At 35.3% G+C, this 22,767-nt stretch overlaps 1 protein-coding gene across 3 annotated transcripts in view; it reads right to left on the minus strand.

Annotated features, from left to right (window-relative positions):
* The window catches only part of NRIP1 (nuclear receptor interacting protein 1), a 156,012-nt gene that overhangs the window by 86,062 nt on the left and 47,183 nt on the right, over window positions 1-22,767 (minus strand). For 2 of the 3 annotated variants that reach the window (XM_027843619.1, XM_027843618.1), the window contains exon 3: window positions 9,234-9,290. The exons of the other annotated variant lie outside the window; for it this stretch is intronic. The gene's annotated coding sequence lies outside the window, so the exon portion shown is untranslated. The remainder of the gene's footprint in view (window positions 1-9,233; window positions 9,291-22,767) is intronic. 3 annotated transcript variants of the gene reach the window in all.

Consider the following 22,767-nt stretch of genomic DNA (forward strand, 5'->3'; position numbering starts at 1 on the left):
CTCTCCATTCACTTAGCCACCACCCTAGTTTTTTACATCACCATAGTTATCCCAAGTATCCCTCCTCCTCCAATTTCCAGGACCATCTCATATGACAAGAGTATTTTTTTTTGAAAAGAAAAAAAAATCAGCACAACTGATCAATACAATAAAAAGGGCTGAAAATATGTGCAATATGTAAAACCTGTGGACCTCCCACTTCCATGAAGGGGTAAGTTGGGAGTCTTCTCATACCTATTCATTTGAGTCGTATTTGATCTTTACAATCTTGTTACATTTATTTTGATTTTTCTCTCTCTTGGTGTGTTAATATTCTTTTGATGTGCATTGTTGAAGTTATTGTATAGTTTTTTGGGGTGTTTTTTTTTGCCTCCATTACCTCTACTTACTATACTCTGCATGAGTTCATATAGATCTTTCCATGCTTCTTTGTATTCATCATTCCCCAACTAATGGGCATCAACCTTGTTTCCAATTCCTAGCTATCACATTGCTATAGATATTTTGAGTCTATGGGAAATGTTTTTATTGATGGCTTCCATGTTTATAAGCCCAGCTATAGAATCTTGTGGTTCAAAGGATATGAACACCCCTTAGTCACTTATTTATATAATTCCAAACTGCTTTCCAAAATGGTTGTACTATTTCACGGCTCTACCAACAAAACGTGCCTATCCATCCCCAACTCCTCTAACATTGGTGTCATTTTTTTGGTCATTTTTGTCAATTTGCAGCAAAGATGTTTTGACTGGCATTGCTGTGATCTGAAACATTATCTGATGTGGTTTTAAATACTTTCCAGTTCTTTTTTTTGAGAACTGAGTGTTCTCTTTGAAAAGGAATGGATATTGGTCTTACCTATCTTGGATACTAAACCCTTATCAGAGAAATTTGATTCAAAGATATTCCCCCATTCAACTACTTTCCATCTTATCCTAGATGTATTAATGTTGCCTCTGCAGTAGCTTTACAGTTTTAAGTAATCAAATTTATCAATTTTATATTTTGTAATTTCCACTATCTCTTGTTTGAATAAAAGAATACATCCATAGCTATGAGAGGTATATGATGTTTCTCTTCTAACATTTTTATGATAAAATCCTTAATATTTAGGACATGCATCAATTCATAGAATTCCACATCATGGAATATAGCATAAAGTGGTAGTTTCAAGCCTTATTTCTGCTAGACTACTTTCCAGTTTTCCCAAGCAGTTTTAATCAAGTAAGGATCCCTCACCCCAGGTAATCTGATTTCCACTTTATCAAACACTACGTTATTGAGTTCTATCATTTCTGATTGATCCTTCTCTAGTTTGTTCCCCTAATATACCTTTCTGTTCTTTAACCAATGAGGTGGTTTAAATGACTGCTTCTTTAGAATATAGTTTGAGGTCTATAAGTACTATTCGTCCTTCATTCCTACTTCTTTTCCTTATTTGCACTGATACTCCAGATCTTCTGCTTTTCCAAATGAATTTTATCATTTTAACAGTGTCTCCTTGGTAATTTGCTTGGAGGATTATTAAAAGTGTAAATTAATTTTGATGTATTGTTATTATTAGATTGGAATGACCTAACCATGAGCACAGAATATTTAAAGACCACTATGTAACTGAATTTGGACAAGTCTTTTTTTCTGTTCCTTGGGAGGTCAATTCGTAGATTGAGGTTATACATTTTGTGGTTACTTGCAATGAGATTTCCCTTCCACTGTTGTTTCTCGTGTTTTGTCATTATTATATAGAAATGTTTTCGATTTTTGAGGATTTATTTTGTAAATTGCAACTCTGTTTCAGGTATTAACTGTCTCAATTTTTATCTTCACTGATTCCCTAGAATTTTCCAAGTAAACCATCTCATCATAAGCAAACAGGGACAGATTTACCTCTTCCATGCTTATCTTTATTCCATTTAGTTCTTTCTCTAGTCTTATTGCTGCTGCTAGCTTTTCCAAAAGGAGAGTGGGCATTCTTGTTTCATTCCATATTTACTAGAAAAAAACTCAAGTGTTATCCCCATTACACATGACGCTTTCTTTTGGTTTTAGATTCTTTTTATTATATTTTTTTTAAAAAAAGGTCCCTTTATAACTATACTTTAAGATAAGGTTTTTGGCATAAGTGAGCTTTATTTTGTCAAAAGTTTGTTTTTTTTTCTCCTCTATCTCTTGACGTGATCATGTTATTTTGGATGTTTTGGTTTTTAACATGTTTGTGTTGACTGTTTTCCTAATGCTGAACTATACTCACTGTAGTCTGACAGGATTTTGTTTAAAATTTTTGAGTCAATATTCATTAATGATACTGGCCTATATAGTTTTCTTTCTGTTTTATCTTTCCCTGGATTATTTATTAGGACTATATTTATCTCACAAGAGAATACTGTAGGACATTTTCTTTCTCAATTTTTAAGAATAATTTGTAAAATATGGATTTTTTTTTTTAAGTTTGATAGAATTCTCCTGTGAATTCATCAGGACCAGGAGGTTTTATCTGTGGTCCATTAGAAGTAGATCTATCACCTTTTCTGAGATTGAATTATTTAAGATCTGTCTCTCTGGTCTTCTGCTAGTTTTACTACAGTCAATCCTCAACATTCATAGGTTTAATTTTTGTAACCAAGTATTCCTAAGATTTTCAGTTTTGAGTTGACAATCACACATATTCTTGGCTAAGCACAGTAGAGAAAAAATGAGAGGCACCATGTACAAGTTTATATCCACAGAAAGGAGGAAAGTATTTGAAAAATGTTTGTGAATATGCTCCAGAAAGTGCTCAAGTAAGCTCTCAAGTATGCTATGAGAGAATTGGAAAAAAAAAATGAATAAGTGGCTGTTTGTAGGTAAACGAGATAGTGGTCCCCTTCATCCTTTTGCCATCTCTAGCATTCCAGGGTTTGGGTGGTCAGCCCTGGGAACAGTTCAACCATGTGGCAGAAAGGGAGATTAGAGATGGCAGGTTGCCTATTTCCCTTTTTGATCCTGGGGTTCTTCTGACATTGCTGGTTGTCTTTCCCCCTCCATCCCCTGCCCCAGCCTGTACTGCCTCTCCCCTGTATTTTATGGGTTATGTTAGGAATTGTATATATTATATAATTAATGTTTTGTTAACAATAATTATATGTAGAAAAATATATTTTTGACAATTTCTAGTGAAAGATAAGTTTTTTGTTGTTGTAGAAACCTAACCCCCTATTTCTCACAGGTTCAATCTATCAACATCAGTGTTTTTTACTTTCATGCCATTTTCTAGGAACATTACCCCTGTGAAAGTTGAGGATTAACTGTGTTTAATATTTTGGAAGGTATTCCTCTTTCTTTTGTGTTCTCAGTTTTGTTATCACATAATTGTGTATAACGTATTGTGGCAATTTTATTAAGTCTCTTCAAAGAATCAACCACCTTTTAAGTTATCACTTCTATGAGTTGTGTGTCCAATTTATCTATTTCCTCTCTAATTTGTAGCATCTCCTTGTTTCTGCTTATTTTGTTGTTGTTCAGTCATGTCTAACTTTTTGTGACCCCATTTGGGGTTTTCTTGGCAAAGATACTGAAGAAGTTTGCCATTTCCTTCTCCAGCTCATTTTACAAATAAGGAAACGAAGGCAGAGTTAAGTGACTTGACCAGGGTGGCACAGCTAGTAGCATCTGAGGCCGGATTTCAACCCAAGAAAATGGAATCTTCCTGACTCCAGGTGTGGCCCTCCATGCACTGCGGCAGCTAGCTGCCCTTATTTTATATGCTTGTTTTAGGTTTGATTATTCATTGGGTTTCAAATGTTATAAAATTCATATTAGACTCATTTAATCCTCTGTTTCTATTTTGTTACTCTATATTTTTAAAGATCTGATTTTCCCCCTAAACACTGCTTTAGTTGCCTCCCAGAAATTGTTATGTTGTTTCATCATTCTCATTTTCTCTTACATAGTTATTGTTTCTATGATTTATTCTTTGACCCAAGTATTATTTAGGATTTCATTGAGACATTTCCATTAAGTTCTACATCTTTTGTTTATGGTCCCTGAATCAATTACTATTTTTATTGCCTTATAATCTGTAAAGGATGTATAATTATTTCTGCCTCTTAACACTTATTTGTAATATTTCCCTGCCCAAGCACAGTCAATTTTTTGTAAAAGTTCCATCGTGTGCTTAGTAACACGTATTTTTTTTGCTGTCCCATTCAGAAGCTGCAATAAATCTTTAATACTAATTTCTCCCATAATTTGTCCAATTCTATATTATCCCTTTTGTTTCTCTTTCAGTTAGACTAATTCAAAACCAAGAGAGAGATATTAAAGTCTTTTTTCACTACTGTGTTACTATCTATCTCTTCTTGTAGCTGAGATGTTTCTATTACGAATCTGGATGCTAAGGCATTTGAAGCTCATAAATTTATTATTATATGGGTTTGCTGTCTATGGTTCCTTTCTGCATAATATAGATTCCTTCTGTATCCCTTTTTAAAAACTTTTTAAACTTTTTCTTGTTTTCTCAGATAACATGACATGTATCTGCTACTTTTTTTAAAATATTCATTTGATGCAGAGTAAATTCTTTCCTATCCCCTCAGTTTTATTTTGTGTATGTCCTTGTTTTTTAAGCAACAGATTATAGGGTTTTGTTTTCTTATCCAATGTCAATTTTTTTTGTTTTACTGGATTGTTTAATCCATTACAGACTTATATTTTGTTCCCTCTGACTATAAATTTTTTTTTAAAGTTATGAATTATTTTCCCTCTTTTGCTGTAAACACAGTACTATGTTGCTTCAGTTACTTTAATCTTTTTTTAAGGTGGCCCTGTTTCCTCTGATTCTCTTCCTTTCCCTGCTGATGTTGTAGCAGTAGTAGTAGTAGTAGTAGTAGTAATAGTAGTAACAATTAGTAGCAGTAGTAGTATTTACTTCTTTCCCTTCTGGGTTTTATTACTTTTTCTCTTCTGCTTTTATCTGGCTATAAAATTCTTTCCCTCTTTTATTCCTCTCAAATACCTTCTCCCCTTCCTTGCCTCCCTTTCAATAAATCCTTTTAATTTCTTTGTGTGGGGGAGGGATGGGAGGGGGCTTCTCCAAAAAGTATTTCTCACATTCTTGTTATCTCACACTTTCTGTCTCCTCTAGACTAGACAGAACAAATCTGAATTTGGATTCCGTCAAAAGGCCACATTTAAGGATCTAAAAGGCCACGTGTGGCCTCAAGGTCACAGGTTCCCCACTCTAGAGTCTCATTCTTTGATTAATGATCCTTATAATTAATTGGTCTCTTTTCTCTGTATCCCTCATGCAATCAAAGCTTGCAATGTATCCATTCTATACCCCTTCTAGGCTCTCCCTTCCAGGCATTTTCTATCACTGTCTTGTCTCAGTGCTGGCCTTATGGGTTCTCTTTTTCCACTGTGTCTCACCACCAGAAGTGTCAGAGAGGACACTGGCCCATACTAGGGCTCCTTTACCACCATTCTTGATTATTCAGCCCACCACTGACTTATAGCTTTCCTGATTAATTTGTATTCCCCCACTTGCCTAAAAATTTCTTCCCTGGGTACATGTTCTCCCACTCTCCCAGATGCCCAGTTGCTCAGGGGTTCCAACTGCCCAACTCCCAAAGTAGGACATGTAGACTTTTCAAGCATCAAATCACTCCTGAAATAAAATCCTTATCTCCCTTCCCAGACCATCTTTTTTTTTCCCCCACTCAGAGGAGCATGTCAGTGGAAACCCCTCCCACCATCGAAATATGGCCTCTTCCTTCCCTCGTCCTTTTTGAATCTTTCCCCCCTCTTCACCCAATTCTTTGTAGGGTCTTCTCTTTCTGAGACCATAGTGGTTACCTCCCCCTCATTTCTAGCCTTTGATCTGGCCCAGAACATCACACATTCCTCTTGATGTCCCTGCTCCCCTCCCTACTTTCATGTGCTCTCCCATGTTGTAATGTAGTCCCACAAAAGTTACAATGATTCACCTGTAGGCAGGCCGTTACCTGTAAAGTTCATGATGCTCCCTGCTCATCTCTTCATTTTTCCTTCCACCAGATCACTACTTTCATCTATCTCCTTGTATCCATTTAGAAATAAATCTCTTAGTGGTCTCTACTGTCACTCTGTTGCTGTTGCTGTCCTTGGCTGCTGCATTTATTCCCTTTCCATTTTTGTTGTTTGAGGTATTCAAGAAGCAAACAATGTCTTCAGTTTTTGTTTTCTTTCTAAAAATGTTTTAAACTATTCTTTATTATTGAATGTCCACCTTTTTTTCACATATGGTTAAGCTCAGATTTGCAGGGTAAGTCGCCCCAAGCTGCATTCCGAGCACCACTGCTCTTCAGAACACATTATTCCATTCCTTCCTACATTTTCTAGTGAGTGCAGAATAGTTTTGCATTGATTTGAATTTTCTTTCATTTGTATTTGAAAGTCTTTCTCTAGATTGCTTACAGAACATGTTTCTGAATTGAACTGTTAAATTTAACCTGTAAGTGTCTTGGACTTCATAGTCTCAGGAATTTTCTGGAGACAATCTGTGAATTCTTTCAATTAGTATTTTAGTTTCTATGTTCAGAAGTTCTGGTCAGTTCTCTATTATTTCTTGCATTATGGTGTTAAGGTTCTTTGTCCTGTACTGTTCTTCTGGAAGGCTCATGATCTTTAGATTGACTCAGTGCATTCTGTCTTCATGACTGGTATGTTTTACTTGCATAGTGAGAATATTTTCTTTTACTGTTATTATTTTTTGTTTTTCTTCTTCTAGATATGGAAGTTAAATCCCCAACCACCTTTAGCCATAGCCCAGACTCACAATTTCACTGGTATAAACAATTCCCAGTAAAGAAATTCTTTTTTACCAATGCAGATCTGCAATAATCCTGCAATTTGCAGTTGTATAGAGTTGTCTTGAGAGGGTTAAATAATTTGCCTCAATCATATAGTCAGTATGTGTCAGGGGGAACCCTTGAAACCAGTTCAATTTGCTCAGTATCCACTTATACCTTGCTGATTCAATTACACGAAGGAAAAATCAAACACACTAAACAGCGTTCAGGGAGCGCTAGCACCTGTGACGTGAGGGCTTGCCAAGCCCTTCTCAGGGCTGTTCATCCACCTTTGGTGTCCACTTGTCACTCAACTCTCACCAGTGGCTCCAAGAAGCTATAGCACACACAACAGCCACACCCTGGTAAACTATTTTTGCAGACGGGCTAAACCAGGGTGATAGTAACCAACAGGCCTCAAGCCTGTTGGTGAGATAGCGGGGTGTCTACCCCAAGCATGTGAAGACTCCCCCGGTGGAATAGGTGGATGCGAGCAATTTGTTCCAAAGGGCCATGAAGGCAGCTGAAGCAGGTGCTACACTCAGAACTTGGTCAGACATTGAAGATACCAATGCCATCCTACTTGATTTTTGTCGTGGCCACTAAATTTTGATAACCCTGGAAGAAAGAGTGGGGCTGACAACTTTGTGAAACTGTCTCACATTCTTAAGTCAAGACAGTGTCCCGTGATGTCATTGATCCTCTTTGACAATAGCTACTATTCAATATTACTTATGTATTATTCTATTTATCATTTTACTTTGATAATGTTAAAAACTATCTTCTATGTGGGGGTGGGCAAGATAAGAACACAGATAAGAAGATCTCTGGTCAAAGAAGTTAACTGTTTTTGAGATAATACCATAACAAATCGGCTGGTGAGATAAGCAAAAGTCAGTTTTATCAAATTTATGTTGATATACTAAAAATCAGCTATAATGGCCTTTATATTGAAGGCAAGACACATTATATCTTTTGTTATCTTCTACTTCTTTAAGTTTTTTTGGTCATGACTTCTGTTTTTTTCCTTAAGTTTTATATGAGGACCAACAGATCCTCAGATTCACAATCAGGCCTCCAGATCTACTCCTTGTGTAACCTTGGGCAAATCATACAGTACCATTGGACCTCATATTTCTCATCCATGATATAAAGTGGTTTAACCAGATGGCCTCTAAGACCCTTTCAATCTCTAGATCTATAATCCTACAACCTCACAGTATACCACTTAGTACAAAAAACAAACATACAAATAAACAGATGTAACTGTCTTGGAAATAACTTGCCTAAACCCCACACTCATAAAGGCCTTACAGGCCTCCACTTATTTTTTTTTTTTTTGAAGCAATAGCTTCATATTTTTTTTCCTATGTGCAGAAATGAAATGAAGCTCATTCACTGTATCTTTGGAAGGTGGAATTTAATACTACTGAAGTAGAACAGTGCACATTTACACTGCCTAGAAATCATGGATTATGGAATGCGTGTGTGTGTGTGTGTGTGTGTGTGTGTGTGTGAGTGAGAGAGAGTGAGAGAGAGAGAGAGAGAGAGAGAGAGAGAGAGAGAGAGAGAGAGAGGGAGGGAGGGAGGGAGGGAGGTGTGGAGAAAACAGAGATCAAAATGCACCCACTCATTCCTCAACACCCTTGTGAATTAGATGAAACACTTTCATAAGTGAGTATCTTTGTTCAGAATCTTTTAGTAAAGATGATGTTTCACAGTATTAACTCATTTCATTTATTTCCAATGCAAATTTAGAAAGGGACTAATTTTTCATGTGTGAGATTTTCCTGGCTTCAAATAAATCAAAACAATTTTCTGTCAATACCAATTTGCTATGTGTTTTTAAAAACAATGACATAATGATAGTATTTCCTTAGATGCACAAATACACAGAAACATTATTTTAAAAAGACAGATTGAAATGTGCATTATGAATTTACAAACTTAAAAGGCAATTATGTTTCTCATCTATTAACTGAAATAACTTGTTTTTAAAACTGCTGAAGTGGGGACAGAGGGAAAGGGAGCCATTCACTGTGGTTTGGACACACAATAAAGAATTTTATATTCACGTATCCTTACTACATTTTGGGGAAAGAGTGAAACAGGAAGATCACTGAAATTAATATATAGTTGTTCTTTTAAAAGCAAAATTGGTTATCCTATATCGAAAGAGTGGGAATCCATGACCTTTTATAAATGTATACTTTGACAAGTATATTTCAGTATAATTTGCTTCCTTTATAATCCTATATTTTGTAAGCATTTAAAAACATTCTGAGAAGGAATCCATAGCCTTCAACTAGATTTTAAGAGGAGTCCATGACACACACTAAAAAGAATCCCTGCTACAGAGAAAATTTAAGAATACCTGAGTCAATTCCACTGTCCAATATTGTGATTTTTTAAAAATACTGTACAAACCCTTATAAATGAATGCTCCATATGTTGAGTGTTCCTCAGTGTTCCATACGCTTTTTCCTATAGAAAAGGAAATTAAAAAAATGATTTTTATTTTTCTTTCAACTGAACCATTGTGCCTCTCTAAGATAACCTGTAAAGTGTGCCTGTCATACGAAACTGCCATAAAATGAACAAAAATAACCAGAAATCATAGATCCTAAAAAGTATTGTCTTTAAAGTCATAATATTGGAAGGCTATATGTACAATTATTCCCAAGAAGGAAGAGACATTACTGAAATGTTGGAATTCCTCTTCTTGAATTTCATTTTGGAAAGGTGATACATTAGGGAGAGTGCTGGGCTTAGAGTCCAGCCGCAAAAGAGTGAGACTCAACTGAACAACAAAGATTGTCTCTCAGGCAGCTGGGTGGCACACTGGATAGAGTGCTGGGCCTAGAGTCAGAAAGACTCCTCTTCCTGAGCTCAAGTTCAGCCTCAGACACTTATTAGCTGTATGCCCCCTGTGCATGTCATTTAACCCTGTTTGCCACATATTCCTCATCTGTAAAATAACCTAGAAAAGGAAATGGCAAGCCACCCTAGTATTTTTTGCCAAGAAAACCCTAAATGGGGTCACGAAGAGTCAAATACAACTGAAAAAATGGCTAAACAACAACAACAAAGTTATAAAAGACTAACTTTCCTGACATGATTTTATGGTCATCCTTCCTTTTGACAGAAAATGTTACTGTTTAGTTTGATCACCTGCTTAACTCATCAGATTTCCCTTAACTTTTGGAAAGTTAAATTAAAAAAAAATTTTTGCCATCAAAATAAGCATATTATCTCATAAGTTAACTCCTTTGAAAGGATAGCACATAATTAGATGTGTTTTTATATTACCAATCTCATTATACTTTGCCCAGGAGTCATAGTTACATATAACAGTCACTGTCTAGAATTTTCTAATTTCATTTTCTCTTAATCCTGTTCCCTATCAATTCCATTATTATGTTTATGCTTTTCAAAAGTAGAAGACTTATCAGACTTGTATGAAATCTGGACACCTAAGAGAGTAGCACTAATGTGATCTCATGCTCTTTTTAGAGTCACATATAATAAATACTATGCTAAAAATTCATTTGTGGGAAAATCAAATTATTTACTTGAACCCACTTTCTGCCTAGAGAAACTTAATATTATATAAAGTTATATTACCACAAGACTGGATTTACAGAAAGTGCAGAAGTGAAAAATGAGTTAATTAGCATGTAGAACCATACACAGAAATCTATCATATCAAAATTATTCGGGAGAACAATTTGCCAGATTTAAGTATGTCTCCTTTAAGAAATCTCATAGGCAGTCACATTTTTCGGTAGAAACTATTCAGCATCCCTGGAACTGTGGTAAGGTGGAATGTCTTCAAGTTAACTGTTCCTATCACTTCAAGAACGGACGTTATATACCTGATCAAAATCTTTGCATCAAAGAAAACAATACATATCACCAGCCACAAAAATAAACACACAGATTTACCAGGTGTTAATTTCTCTAATAATCTTAAATAGTAAAATATGCTTTAAGTCACTGAAATTTAGCACTTATCATCTATTCCAACTCTTGAATTTTACAGCTGAGTAAACTGAGACTCAGAAAGGTTAATTACTTACTTGAGGTTACACAGAGAGCTAGAAGGGACAGGACTAGAAGCCAGGTTTCTTTGCTTTTAGTCCTACATTCTTTCTATGATAAAACAAGGTCTTCCAAATTCAAGAACTATTAAAAACCAAGGCAAAATGAACTACATGTATTGATCATAAAGGGGCCCACAGTATAATATAAAATGTACATCTCCTTCAATAGATCTGTATTCTTGCCCATGTGAGTAGTTCCTGAGAAATTACAATCTACCCAACACTACACTGAGGGAGAGCCAACATGGCACCAAAGTTGTTTATTATCTCATTCTTTAGACTTCTATCAGGAAAGACTTGGGTTCAAATTCCACTTGTGACTTACTAGCTGTGTGTGCATGGACAAGTCACAATCTCAGAACCTGTTTTTTCATCTTTGGAAGGGGGATAACTGTTCTTATAGTACCTCCCTCACAGGGGTGTTGTAAGGACCAAATGAGATCATCTGCACATAAAGAAAAGGCTTTGAAAATTTTATACCATAGAAATATCAGCTATTATTATTACTATTATTATTATTACTATTATCATTATTACATGACTAGTCCATCTCCTCTTCTAATCATTCCTGAATGATTTCCCTTATTCCAGGGTCACACAGCTAGCAAATATCTGAGGCCACATTTGAATTCAGGTTTTCCGGACTCCAGGCCCAGCAGTCTATCCACCATGCCACCTAGATGTATTAAATAACTTACGATATACCATCTATTCAATGCCTATTATACTATAAATAACAAGCATTTTTCATTCATGTGGTCTTTTCTATATGGATTTTTGGGCAGAAATCTTTTTTTGAGTAGTCATGGAACCCATACTATATAACAGCATATATTTTAGTCACATTTTACTTAGGTCCCAGAATAATAAGTGTATAAACTACACATAAAAACACAATGATACAGTGTCATCAACAGGACCTAGCCAAAATGAGAACTATAATCAACACATATTTCATTGACAATAATTTTGCTTGCCTCTTTACATTTGGGAGGAAGCCTGAGGCTTCAATTTAGAGGGTCCAAGTCTACCGAAAAAACTGTAGAGGAGAGTATAACTAATGTCTCTCAAATTTCCCTTTATCAAGCACAAACATTCCAATCATCCAAAAGATACAAAAAAAACCACCACCATTTCAGCACTTTAATACTTAAAAGGAATTCAGTTACTTAGGAGAAAAAGCATCTCTCCAATCTGATCCTTTAAAGTTAATCTCTTCTTGTTTTACCTATTTCCCTACACCAACTCCTAATCCCCACAAGCACCCACATCCAACTTCAGTAGTGGCAGACGAAAAAGACTCACCTGTGGCAGCCTAAGGAATTTGTGTAGAAGGGTAGCAGTCACACTCTTATCGTAGTGTTTATGGACTCAATTATTTTAAAAAAACATTATATACATAATAATACTGCTCTCCCTTCTTGGTGCTCTCTCATTTGTGCACACAAGAAAAATCAAAGTAATGAGTAAATACCATTCAGAAGTCTTGGCATTAGAGATGAATGAATAGAGGCATGGAACAGAATGTCTAGATTGGATGTTTGTAAAAATAAGTTCCTCCCCAACAAATCTGACCATGTTAATTTATGTTACAAAATAATTTATTTATATAAGAATTGGTGTTGCAAAGCTATTACGAGTTCTTGTTGACTGAAGATTATAAATTCTAATGTGATAGTTTGTAATGTAAGTCAATGGGAAAATAAGACTCATTTTTTTAAGCCATACACCCAAACAAAAATAAAGTCAAATTTAGATTTGTTAAGAGTTGGAAATAACCTTAAAGAACACAAGATTTTAAAGTTAGAAAAGGCTTTAAAGACCATCTAGCCCAACACCCTCATTTCACAGGTGGAAGAAACTGAGGCCCAATGAGCTTAAATAAGTTAGTCATGGCCACACAGCTAATTAAATCAACTTATACTCAACTGGTTAGGAACGTTTCTTTTAAACATAAGTACAGTTATCGGTATATTTACTATAATATGTCCAGCCTCAGATCACAAAGAAATTAGAGAATTATAAAATCTGATAGATTGCAGTCATATTTCATGAATTAAGCAAAACTATTACTCTCGTACCTTTATCACAGCATCCGAGAATTTTGAGATGGAAAGCACCTTGGAAACTATTTTGTCAAAGGCATTAAGTAATTTGACTAGTAAGACACAGCTAGTTAAGAAAATCCTGCATTTCATCCTGGATACCCTGACTTCAAAATAATAATAATAGCTAAAATTTTTATAATGCGCAGGCACCATGCTAAGCACTTTATAATTATTATATCATTTGACTGTCACAACCACCCTAAGAGGTAGGTGCTATTATTATCCCCAATTGAGGCAAATAGAGGCTAAGTGACTTGCCCAGGGTCACATTTAGTAAGTGTCAGGCTGGATTTGAACTTGGGTCTTCCTGACTCCAGGTCTAGTGTTCTATCCACTGCGACCACCTAGCTATCCCTGCAATAAAACAAGCTTGTAAGAAAGTGTCAATTTAGCCTTTCATCTCTTATGGGAAATAAGGTTTATAAGTAAATGTGTATTTGTATTCAAAGTGTCTCCTAATTGTAAACATATTATAAATTCATTTTATAACATCCCATTAAACTAAAATCACTGATATGTGAAACTTAATTCACAAGTGAGGTCTAAAGGGTCAAAGAAATCCGTATTTTAAAGGAACTTAATGACTGACTTTAGTTTACAACAGTAACATTCCAAGGTTCTATGAAATATTAATTCCATAAGGCTAGGCTCAGTAGCAATTCTTCTCAAAAGGAGAGAGGTCCAACAACTTCTCAACGATATTCTCTCATTTCTGACAGAGGATAAAAGACATTTTCCAATTCCCTTTTTATTGCTTTAGAAAAATGCAAATTTACATTTTGGCAAACAAGAACCAGAATTAATACAAACATCAATAAACCTTAATATATTTTGACAGACCTTTAAAACTATTATGAAGGCCACTATACCATGACATATGATACACATTCTTTTCAGATTCTTCAGTTAAGTTTTATTATCTGTAATACCACAATATGAATGACAAATTTCACAGAAATCTTAGAGGATAAACTAATATTTACCAAGCTTCATACCAAAAAATAAATGTTCTTTACTTTTTTAATGTGAATAATTCAACCAAAATAATCTCTCATACATACTTTTTCAAGTCAAGAAAGCAGCTTCAGAAAGAATTTTCTCTAAATGATTATCAGATTTCATTATATTTTTTGTTATAGCAAAGCAGGCCTCATTACTATGAGGAGGCAGCATGGTATAGTGGAAAGATTTGGGTTTGAATCACCTCTGACACTTAGAAGTTCAGAGCTACAGTTTATTTACCTTACAGGGCAGCTAGAAGGCGCAGTGGATAGAGCACCCACCCTGGTTTCAGGAGGACCTGAGTTCAAATCTGGCCTCAGACACATAACACTTAGTAGCTGTGTGACCCTGGGCAAGTCACTTAACCCCACTGCCTAGCCCAAAAAATAAAAAAATAAAAATATTTACCTTACAGTATTGTCTTGAGATTTAAATGAAATAATAGATATAAAGCACTTTAGAAATCTTAAAGCAATATATGAATTTCATATATTATTATAATCTGTATCTAAATGGTCACAGCAGATGCCCAGCTACATCCTCACCAATTAAATATGAAGCACTTGCGTAAGTCACACAAGCCTCTCATCTTCATCAGTTTCTAATCTAAAGAGGATAGAAAGAAAAATTCCACTTAAAATAACTATAGAATGTTTAAAATACTTGTCTACCTATCAAGACCCACAGAAGGACTATATAAATATAACTATAAAACATTCTTTACAGACAAACCTAAATAATTAGAGAACTATTAAATGCTCATAGATAAATTAAGTCAATATGATAAGTGGGCCTAGCCATACCAGAAATTTGGCACAGGTTAAAGAGAGGTCTATCAGGGGAACTGATTAGGTACAAAACATATGTAAGCAAACAAACCTAATAGCCTTATGTTCCATAAACCCAAAGATCCCAACTACTGTGGTAAGGATTCGTTTAAAAAAAAAAACCGCTAGGAAAAGTGGAAAGCAATTGACAAAAATTAGGTTTAGATCAACATTTCACACCATATAACAAGATAAACTCCAAATGGATACATGGTTCAGACATAAAATAAAATAAATTAAAAAGCAAAGTAAAAGTTATCCTTCTGATATATGAATAGGGTGTTTGAGCAAATAAAGGACAGAGAAGATCACAAAAGAGAAAACGGACAATTTTAATTACATAAAATTAAAAAATTTTTGTACAAAGCCAATACAACTAAAATTAGAATGGAAATAGTTAAATGGGGGGAAAAACTTTGCAGTGAGTTTCTTTGATTAGTATTATTATATAAGTATTCATATATGTGTGTATATATATGTATATATGTGTATATATGTGTGTGTGTATATACATATATATACACACACATATATATACACACACACACACACACACATATATATGTATAAAACTGATTCAAATTCTTAAGAATAATACCATTTCCAGGGGCAGCTAGATGGCAGAGTGGATACAGCACTGGCCCTGGAGTCAGGAGGACCTGAGTTCAAATCTGACCTCAGACACCTGACCCTAGATGTGTGACCCTGGGCAAGTCACTTAACCTCATTCAGTGCCCAGCCAAAAAAAAAAAAGAAAAAAAAAGAATACCATTTCCCCCACTGGTAAATGGGCCAAACTATCAACAACCACATGGAAAAAAATGTTCAATGTTAGACAAATGAATGTTAAAGCAACTGTGAGGTCCCATATCATACTCTTCATATTGGCAAAGCCAGCACAAAAAGAAAAAATTCTAAATATTAGAAGAGCTATGGGAAAACAGGCACATCAATGCAGTGCTACTGGAGCTATAAATATGTCCAGCCATTCTGGATAAAAAATTTTCACTGTGCCATAAAATTTACAAAAATCTTTGTACTACAACTACATCTATATCCTAAAGAGATCAAAGAAATAGGAAAAGAATGCATATGTACAAAAATATCTATAGCCATTCTTTTTCGTAGTGGCAAAGACCTAGAATTTAAGAAGGGTGCCCATCAATTGAAGAATGGCTAAACAAATTCTAGTGTATGAATGTAATGGAATTCTTACTTTGTTATAAGAAATAATGAAAGGAATGTTTTCAAAGAAGCTTTGAAGAGTTATATGAAATGATGCAAAGTGAGCAGAACCAGAAGAACAAATTATAACATTATAAAAACAAACTCTGAATGACTCAAGAACACTGATCAATCCAATGACCAAACACAATCTTACATGACAGATGACAATGACAGGATTCAAGATGCCAAATGAAGCATACATTCTGTGAAAAGACACATTAATGCACTGTGAATTTGTTTGCCCATTCTGGAAAGGAATTTGGAACTCTGCCCTAAAATATACTACACTGTGCTATGTATGTCCTTTGAAAAAGCAATACTACTACTAGACCTATACCTCAAAAAGATCAAAGGAACAGGAAAGAGACTTAAATACAAAAATATTTACAGCGGCTCTTTTTATAAAGACAAAGAATTGGAAACTAAGGAGAAAAATCTTAGTAAGAGAAAGGCTGAATAAATTATGTTATATGAATATAATGGAACATCACTGTGTCATAAGAAACGACAAAAGGGGTGATTTCAGTATAACCTGGGAAGATTCTATGATCTCATACAGAGTGAAATGAGCAGATCTAAAACATCAATTTATACAACACTGTAAAGACAAAAAACCCTCAAAGACTTAAGAATTCCAATCAATACAACGACCAACCACTATTCCAGAAGATTAATGATGAAGAATGCTACCCACCTCCTGACAGAAATGATGGATTCAAGATACAGAATGATATACATTTTTATATGGCCAATGAAGGAATGTGTTTTGATTTGACTATGTATATTTCTCAAAAAGGTTTTACTTTTTCTTTTTTCAATGGAGAGTGGAAAGAAAATGAACGCTTGTTAATTGACAAATTATTATTTTAAAATAAGATGAAAAGTGCCATTTTTTATTGATTAATGAAGTTCAAGCCAGCCTCAGATCTGCTTTGTTCCCACCATCTGCTTCTGCAACTGATGCCACTGCTGATGCTGTAGAGTTCCACCCTCTGATCCTGTCTTCCAGCTCCCAACGTGGCTCTGATTTTCAGATCGGTTCACCTTATCTATTCATCTCCAGCCTCTGCTTGAAGACTTAAAGCTAGGGGTAACATATTCTGAGACATTTCACTTCAAGGGACTCTAATTTTTAGGAAATATCTCCCCCTCCATTGAAACTAAATTGGTCTCTCTCAACTACTGATTCTGTCTCCAAAGGCTCAGCAGAACTTCCCTTCTCCAAGCAAAACATGAATGAATGAATGAGATAGCATTTAGCAGACACGAATAGTACAAGGAACTATGCTAAGCACTTGGGATACAAATACACACACACACACACACAAAAGCCTCTGCCCAGACAACACAGAAGCCTGGGAGAAGCATTATGGTCTGAGAAGTCACATGGATAATATTGTTGATTTGATTACCATTTCAAGAGCAAGAGGTAGGAAATGGGGTATTTGGGAAGGACAAGCACCAGATTAGGAAGAAGATGGCTAAATTCCCCTGTTCAACCATGCTGTACTGTCCTATTTATTCCTATTTCCTCACACCCCTGTACCAGTTCAATGCCATCACCACTATCTGGTTCTTATATTCCTATTTCTCCAGTGTGTCAGCCACATTCTAGCCTTACTTTTCTTCTTTACACAATCTCAACCCCATAGTCAGCTATTTTTATAAAGCCCTCTGTTCCACCTTGATGCCTCTAACCTCCTGTTGTTCCTGTCTTAACTCTCAATTCTAGGTAACTCTTACTATTTTGTCTCCTCTGTTCCTATTTCCTAGATGCCAAACTTTGCAGCAAGTACAGTTTGCTATGAGTGTAAGCTATCTAACCTCAATTAGGCCCTTAGGCAACCCTTTCATTACCCTTTTATTCTTTTTTGCTGCTATTTCACATTCCCCACAAAGCAGGTTTCAAACCTTTTTTCTCTTTCCAAGACCCTAAAGTTGTCCCTCTCAAAACCCACCCTACACCAAGCTGAGAAAAAAACTGCCGCTCTTACACAATTGGCAGATGCTTACATAATCAGTACTCTCTTATCTATCCTTTTCTCTCCACTTAAATGACCATCCTATAGTTCAGTCTGTCACTTCTCCACAGAACAACTGCCTTCTAATTGGTCTCCCAGCTATATGAGACATAGCAACCAAAGTGGTATTACTAAAGCATAGCATGGTACAGTAAAAAGAGTAATGCTTTAAGAGTCAGTGAATCCATAACCTGCCTCTGACAATTCACTTAGCCTCACCTGGTCTCAGTTTTCTCATCTATAAAATTAGAGGCTTAAACTGGATAGATGACCTCTAAGATCCCCTACCAAATAAACTCCAATTGCTCCCTCAATTATATACTCTTCTGTTTATCATTTAAATCCCTCCCCAAGTTGGTTCCAATACACCAGCTTTTCTGCCCTTGCACAGGCTCTGTCTCATACCTGCAAGGCAATCTAACTCTTAGAATATCTACTTTCCTTAAAAGCTTTGCTCATGTGCCACTTTCTAAATGAGTTCTTTCTAATCCCCCCATCACCTAGGGTTTTCCCCCCACAAAACTGTATATATTTTGTATATTCTGAGAATGAAAGCTCCTAAAGAACAGGGACTATTTCCTTCTGACCTTTTATCCCCAAGACCCAACAGTGCCTGACATAAAACAAACACTTAAATGCCTGCTGACCTATTAAAGATGTTCAACAATTTAATTGAAATGACCAAGCACAAAATTACAGACAAAACAGATACTTAAAAGAAAAGCAAGTATAATATTTAAGTGCTTTTGTAACTCAGCATGAATTATTTTTTTAAAAACTAGGCATCAAAAAATCCTAATAGAAAAATATTACTATCAAGTCAACAAGTATTTGTTAAATACTTACTATATGCCACACACTAAAATAGAATCAAATGTGTTTTACAAGGAAAATTTAAATTAAATACTACTAGGGAAAATAGGAAAGGACCATATTTTTCCATTGCTAGGGAAATTTTAAAGCAAAAATATTTAGAAAGTAAATCTAATACATAAGAAATGGCTTTTTAAAAATGTAATACAGAAGCATCATTATTTTCCCCCTAAATTTGAAACTCTTATTTAACATACTAGTGCACTTAATTTAATTCGTTCTTTAATACAAATTTTCAAATGCATCTATCATCTCAATTTGGATATTCTCTCTAATGATGCCAATCACAATCTATCCCATTGTCTGTCCCTGCTGTGCAACTCTTGTCCATGTCTTTCCTTAAGGACCACCCAACATTTTGGAGGCCCTTCCTCACTTTCCCCTGACATGGGAGCAATCATGTAATTTACCTATCATTCCTTGCCATATGACCAGCCTATCTTTTCTCCTATCATACATGTCACTAAAATACTTTATTCTTCTTGTTCATTGAAATTTTTTAATGATTCTAACTAATTTTGTCCTCTGATACTCCTTTGGAACAAAAGGCACAGTAGTCAAGGATTCTTAAATGCATATATAATTTGAAATAAAACAACAACGAAAAAGAACAGAATTGTTTCCACCACTGCTTTACAAAATATTTTATACTTTTCAAAAACTGTGATTAATTCTATCAGATAAGTGATTTTATTGTTATTACTAAAGAAAAGAAAACAATTAGTTTCAGGGAAAACTAGTACTTTGACAACACACTTTCTCCAACTGCAAATAACAAGGATAAAGAGAAATTAATATTTTGGGTTCCTCTACATTTATATTAAAATGAAATAAACACACTATGTCTTTTCAAAAAAAAAGATAAAAAAATGTTCTTTTGTCAATAGAAAATTTGAATTTATAAAAGTGTAAGTTCTGTTCAAAACTTTCAGCATTTAAGTATATTTTCAGCTTAGTGCTTTGCTGACCATAGTTCCAGGTTATAATTTCCATTCATCCTCCACAGATGCCAAACTCATTTACGTAAAGTATTGGTCTAATCATATCATGAAGAAGCTTCAATGGTTCTCCATTTCTCTTAGACTAAAATTTGAACTGCTGTTAGCAGTAATGTGGCTCTAGTATATCTTTACAAGATGCTTACACTTTCCCCCATGAACACTATACTCAATATATATAAACATGTACAACATTTTATCTCACACCTCAGTGCCTCTGGCACAGGCATAGAATGTTCTCCCTCCTTGTTTCCCCACTTCTTTTAACTCCTAATTTACTTCAAGGCTAAGCTCAATCAACAATTTACTATGTGTGCAGAGATGTACCCAGTATACAAAGACAAAAACAAAACAATCCCTGCTCTGAAGGAGCTTACATTCTTTCGAGGAGCCTTTCCTAATTTTCCCCAATTACTACCCGCACCCAGTCGGGCAGGGTGTAGATCTCATCTGTATATTCTGTGACCATACTGTATCCCCCTAGTAGAATGTAAACTCTCTGAGGGCAAGGATTGTCTCACTTTTGTAATGGTATTTCCAGTGCATAGCACAACGCCTGGCCCAGAGTAAGTACTTAATAAATACTCATTAACTGTGTATTTAGAAAAATAAAAAACTTAATACATCTTGAGAAAGATTAAAAGAAATCATTTTAGCAAAAAAGTATGTTTTATTCATTACTAAAAACTACTTACATGAAATGAATAAGCACATACACTGTAATAATTAAAAAGAGAGGCAAATAGATCTAGAACCCAATGAATATTGAATGGAAAACCCACAATGGAGAAAATGCTAATCTGGTCTTCAAACTAGTATACCAGGATTGACTAGAAGTGAAAATAAGCTTTTCCTGAAACATAGGCAAGTTCTCTCTTAAATCCCTCTCCCCAGTATAGAATCACAAACTCCAGGTTTCTAAGTCCACAAACAGAATCTTTCATCCATAATCTTTCACAGAGAATGCAGGAAACTAAAAGTTGGGAGGGAAGGGCTGTATGGATCTATGTCTCAGAACACAAAAACAGCCTTCATAAAATACAAATATAAATCTTTGGCACTGATCATTTAAACCAACATTTCCCCTTCCCCCTTATTCCCCAGTTTTGCAGACTCCTATGTATCTGGAGCAAAACCATACAAGATACCTTTATATTCTGCTTGCAAACCCATTCACTTGGTAGGACCAAGCACTTTGGCAGCTCCATAAATCTAGATTTGCTCTCCAATGCCTGTTTTAGTTAAGGTTGGTGCTAAGGCCTAAACAGAAATAAAGAATTTAAACTGCCCTTCAAGGAATTAGTAAGACCTTCTAGAATAGTTGTATCAACCACACCCTACACTGTTATCACTTTGCACCTTATACTCCCAAATTCGTAAATCCCAAAGTTGTGCCAACATATTGTGGAGGAGGGGGAATGTGGAGGAGGGGGTGTCTAAAACTAGCATGGAGAGTAGGAAACAGAACTTGCTGGAGCACTCCCACTTTTTTACTGTTGCCTCAGCTAGGATCCTGCTACTATTGTTTCCTTGGTTTTCTCCAAGTCCCCAAGCCCTCTTGTAAGCCACAGCATTTCACCAGACCCCATCCTTCTTTATGACTTTCCTCATTTACTCATTCTACATTCTCTAGTGCCTATACACTGCTCTATCAGATATCCCACAGGTATGATGTGCATATTTTCTGGGACTGTGAAGGAACAGTCTTGGTTTAGGTTTCAAAACATAGTTCCAAACGTAGTAGCCCATCAAGATCCCCCTATTTGTATTGGGGAGGGTTCCTTAAACTTTTTCCATTCAGGACCCCCTTTCACATTTTACAGTGTTTTGTTGGCGTTGCATGGCCTGACAGCATGCACACTGCAAGGTATGCATGCTGTTTTCAGAACCAAGGCAGCAGTGTGGTGCAACACTGGCAGAAGCGCTGCCAGAAACACCTCAGATTCATGACCCGTTTGATTTTAAATTGACTTTTGGTCATTACGAGTTCAAAAACATTTTACTGTTGCCAAATTTTTCACGACCACATATGGAGTTCCATAGTTTAAGATGCACTGGATAGGGCATTCTCTTAGATAATCTTATCTACCATTTAATTTGCTGTCAATCTCCCATTAATCCCATGGAAGATTCTAGTTGGGATAAAAAAATAACAATAATAATAATAAAAAGAATCTAGTTGAGGAGAAAAACAATTATAATTCTTTGAGAGTCTATCTTTTATAGTCAATAGGTTTGAAATGAAAAGACAGGCTTGAAGATACACTTGTTGGTGGAGATAACTAACAGATTAACCATTCCCTGTAACATAATTTGGCATTATGGTTTTTAAAAAGTGACTAAAACGTCCATAATTCTGACCCAGAAAGCCTACTGATAGGCATATCTCCCAAGGATGTCAAAGACAGAAAGAAACGTTCCATACACGCTACAGTGTTTCAGAGCAGCACTTTTTAAGTTAGTGAACAACTATAAACAAAGACCAAAGGATGCAGAATGGGTAAACAAATTATGGTAAATGAATTTAATTAAATTTTAATATACCATAAAAATAACACATATGAACAAAGAAGTCTCATATGAACCAATGCAGAGTGAAGCTGAGCAAGAAAAACAATATAACTATAACATGTTCCTAATAATAAGTAGAACTACAAAAGAATATTTTGTAATTTTAACAACCAAGTTCAGCTATGGAAAACAAAATTTAAAAATGCATCTCTATCCCTACTTTGCAAAGGCAGGACACTTGGAAGGATGTGTAACATCGAAACAGGTCAGACTCTGGATGTTGGCTGATCT

This window comes from Vombatus ursinus, unplaced genomic scaffold, assembly GCF_900497805.2.
Source record: "Vombatus ursinus unplaced genomic scaffold, bare-nosed wombat genome assembly UNPS02014924.1, whole genome shotgun sequence".
Classification (NCBI taxonomy): Eukaryota; Metazoa; Chordata; class Mammalia; order Diprotodontia; family Vombatidae; genus Vombatus; species Vombatus ursinus.